Below are 4,711 nucleotides of genomic sequence, written 5' to 3'. Positions count from 1 at the left end.
ATGTTTCCAGCCATCGGATAGACACGCGTGGCAGCTTGGACTCCTTCCATAGGCTGAGTGAAGCTTTGATATTCAGCATTTTGAAGACAAAGAGGCTTCTTGGCAGGTTCAGGGTATATGGCTTCAACTGACATATCAACCTCGCGTAGGAAGATCACATGATTGCGAGCAGATGGTTGATAGTTGACAGCAGACTGTTGCTTGATGAGGTGCATGACCCATGGAGCATAGAACTTCAGTCCGAAAAGGTCAGATCCAGATGCAGCCAGTTGCCTGATGAAGAAATCTTGCGCATCGAAGATGATGCCATTGAGGATGTAAAAGACCAATGTCTTCATGGCTCCTTCAAGTTTTGCAGCTGATGAATGTCCTTTGATCGGCCATAGAGTCCGCCTGATGATATGATATATAGTGCGTAGCATATACTCAAGGTCATCAACAAAGAACTCCTTTGGATATTCAGCATCACGTGGCAAAGGCTTCATCATGCTCAACATCTGGCTCATATTGGGTTCAGGCTTATGGAAGATGCTCTCCAGTGCATTGCGGTGGTTTTGACAACCAGGTTCATATAGCTCTCCGGGAGTGGATAGGCCTATAAGCTCAATGATGTCAAGAGCTTTGGCTTCATGATGAACATTTCCTGTCATCCACTCGAGAACCCATGTCTTCGTATCTCTGTTATAACCGCGAAAGTGGAGCGTAGCATAGACTTGAAGCAATAGGTCTTCATACCAATGTTCTTTGTCTGTGACAAAGCTGAGCAGACCAGCATCACGAAAGCAGTCAAGTGCTTCTTCTAAGCATGGCAGTCCAGCAATATCTTCAGTGTCGAGGCGCATATGAGGGAAAATGCTCCCTTGATCATACAGAACACAGGAGTAATAGCTTCACTGCTGATGACTCCAAAACCGATCTGATGATATTCTTGGCTTTGTGTAGGGGTTCTTTGAGCTGTCAAAGAATGTGTTGTGGCTTTTGAAGCCATTTGCACTGAAGGACCCGACAGATGTGGCAGTACCTGGAAACCTTGGCAGTCTTGGCTTTGGCTTCTCGACCTGAGGCCTATGCTCAATGTGATAGTCAAACTGAGGACCAGAGACAGTAGGCGGAGGGACCAGAATGGGCCATCTGACTGTGATTAGCTCGCCATGGTTGTATGCTTGCTCGATTGTATAGGGCCTTGATGGCGGAACAGGAGCAGTGGCAGCAACAGTGGCTTTGGGCTGCACAACAGAAGCTTCAGGAGCATTTTCAGCATTGACTTCTGGTTCAGTGCTTGCGACAGGCTCCACATTAGCTTCAGCCATCACTATGTCATTGACTTCATTGGTGTTGGTGGTGGCAGCCTCAAGGTTTTCAACCTCCACTTGCTGAGCTGGAGGGTCAGGCACAGACACGTTCACTTCGGGAACAATTTCTTCAGGAATGGGGGGAGTAGGGCCACGTTCTTCTTGACGTTCGTCATCGGCTGATGCAGCCGGATTGTCTTCAGCAGCTGGTGCTTCAGACTCGGAGACATTCACAGCAGGAGTGGCTTCTGAAAACACTTGACGTGCAATAGGTTGATGGTGCACTTCTCCTTCTGGAACGCTCGGAAGAGGGGCTTGAGGCCTTGGTCCTTTGCGAAGCCTTTGTAGTACAGACGACGCCTTTGGAGATGGAGTGGGCAGGTCCTCATCCTCTTCAACTTGCATGGATGGTGTGGCTTGTTGTTGTTGGGGAGTACTGGGGGAGTCTTGTTCTTGCGGGCGATCAGCCCATGAAGCATCCTGAGCAATTGCGTCAGAGGACGACCAATGCTGATGATTTCGTTGTTCGTACGAACAGGCGATGATACCACATTGTATTCAATTTGAGGAAGAACTTCATCATCTTCAACATTGTCATGATGACCAATGTCTTCAGCAGTGATGGGATCAACTGCTGGAATCTCTTCAGCTTCAGGAGCCTCTGTGGAAGCAGGCTTATGAACAGTCATTCAAAGTTCTTGGGTTGCAGATGAGGACAAACCACTGAGATGGGTTCAACAACAAGGGGCTCTATGGGAGCAGCCCGATTCTTCTTGGTCTTGCGCTTCTTCTTGGAGGGAGCAGCATCAGAGGCTTCAAAGGTTTTCCTTTTTCTGGCTTCAGCCTCTGCAACCCTCGTCTTCTTCTGTTCTGAAGCAGTTGACGAGACCTTTGGTTTCGAGCCAGTCATGCTGCTTGGGAAGACAATACGAGGTTCATCTGGCCTTGAAGGTGCAGATTGGACAGTCGATTTCTTCTTCTTTGCAGCCATCCTGGGGTCGATGCCAGGACGACCAAGAGCCTTGTGCTTCTCAGCCTCATTGTAGGCAAGCACACACTTGTCAACCAGATTTTTCATGCGCTCTCTGGAGCCTCGAGCTTCTTCATTCTTCTTGTGAAAGGCTTCTTTGAGCTCGTGCAGCATGATCTTGAAGTTCTTGACATCTTGCACATTGAGCGTGGCCACATGCTTCTTGAACTGAGCCTTTTCATAGTCAATCTTGTGCTTCAGATCGACGATGCGCTGAGCAATAGCTAGCTCAGAAGCAATGGCGCCATTGAAGGCGACGCTGAGGCCAATTGGAAGTTGCAGATCATCAAAGCTGAGATTTGGTGTGTCAAACCACTCATCAATGAAGTTATGGATGATTGCCACATCAAAGAGAGGCAAGTTGTTAAAGATCTCTGCTTCTTCCTTGCTCTTGTTGAAGATCTCTGCTTCTTCAGTTGCTCAAGAGCATCATCTGCAAGGTCGTCATCGCTGGACAGATCAATGTGCTCTTCACGCAGAATAGCAGCAGGAGTCAAAGCCTGATCAGTACTCTTGATGATTTTCTTTTTCTTCTCCGTCTTCTTGGAGATGCGTGAAAGATCTTCAGATTGCACACTGGCTTCAGGAGGTGCAGTGGCCAGTGGCTTCACACGAGAAGCTTTTGGAGGTGCAGCTTATGATGAAGCCTTAATCTTCTTTGGCTTATGCAGCCTTGGAGGAGGAGCTGGGGCTTCATCAGAATCAGCATCATTGTCAGAATGATCCACTTTGGCACCTTGCACCAAGATGTAAGAGATGAGGCCATCAAGGTTTGCAAAGGGGCTGATTCTATTTTGTTCAGCTTCACGTGTGCCATCATCACGGGGAGCAGAGGGACCAGGATTGAAGTCTAATCCCCATGACTTCTTGTTTTCCTTTGCTGAAGCCTTAGCATACTGGAAGTTGCACTTGAAGAGATTGTCGTCACGACACCAGAGCAATCATGATGGGTCGGCTTCTTCAGGCTGTGGTCCATGGACCATGCAAGGATAGAATTCTTGCGCAATGGCTTCAGCTTTGTTCTTGGGGGGAAGGCCTCGAAAGAGAATATCACCCCAAGGACTCTTGATAGCATTCTTCTCAGCGTACTCCTGGGTCACGAACTTGTACTTGAACCATTCTTCAGCCCAATAGCATCGAATCCATTGGATTCGAGTCTTGCGCTGATTATAATCCTCTTCAGGATCTGTTTTGTAGATTTCTGCAAAATCATCAGGCAGATCCTTTGAAGTTCCCCCACAATGCTATCTGCCACCCTTCCTGACAGATTTCTCCATAGCCATGAACTTCAAACTGAACGGTTTCAATATGTTCAAAGGCTTCAAAGGCTTTCGCTTGCTGGTCAGACAGAAACTGGCTTTAGGAGATTCAATGTGTTGCTGTAATAATTCTGCAAACGAATGCAGACTATGAGAACCTAGGGATTCTCCCACGGACATGTACCTGTGACAGCATTAGAGATGCGAGGGAAGGGGAAGAGGTCATATGCATTCTCAGAAGATTTTGAAGATAAATCAGTTTGAAGACATTGACCTCATGTTGCGAAGGCATTCACTTATATGTTGAGAGTCGGTTCCAGATTTGTACGAATCCGTGAATAAGTACAAGTGAGGAATCTAACAAGATGTGAAGCTTAAGTGAATATACTAGGCAGTATGAGATGCAGACAGAATAGATCTAACTTTGTATAGACAGAAACCAATTTTGGTAAATTGGATGAATCATTGAGGATCAAAAAGCTGGTAAAAATAGAGTTATATTTACCACACGATGAACTGCTAGATGGGATGAATAGGAGACCGAGCAGTTCAATCCACCGTGCCCTAACTTGGCGACGGAGGACACCTACAGCGACGGCGGAGAGGACGATGCCCGCGGCCGGCGTGAGGACGGCGTCGGAGAAGTTGCGACAGCTAAGCGCTTCGTCGCCGGCGTCGTCGAGAGCTAGCGGTGGCGCTAGGGTTTTGACGAGGTGGAGAGGTGGAAGAAGGTTTTCTTGACCGCAGGGGACACATATTTATAAGTAGGTGTGCGGCACAGTGCAATTATGCAGGTGCCCCTGTCTGTTCACATCCGTGGGACACGTGGCAAGCATGCAACACACTCAGAGTTGTCCCACGTTCCCACGCCCGCCAAGTTTGTCGGATAGTTGTTCCGGTTTCTCTGGATATCGACAATAAAAATGAATCATTTAAAGAGGACTTGATGTTTGTCTCTATGTCTTCTGCTGACAAGGATACAGAGAAGACATTCGACAGTTTCAACAGAATGCATATGATTTGGACAGATAGAGTTTGAGATAGTAAGCATAGAGAGATTAGAGTCCGATCACATTCACTTAGTTCAAAAGATTCAACAATGAAGACATAGCTATAAGTGAATGCTGTAG

This window comes from Triticum dicoccoides, chromosome 2B (genome assembly GCF_002162155.2).
Source record: "Triticum dicoccoides isolate Atlit2015 ecotype Zavitan chromosome 2B, WEW_v2.0, whole genome shotgun sequence".
Lineage (NCBI taxonomy): Eukaryota > Viridiplantae > Streptophyta > Magnoliopsida > Poales > Poaceae > Triticum > Triticum dicoccoides.
Note: the sequence above shows the minus strand (reverse complement) of the source record.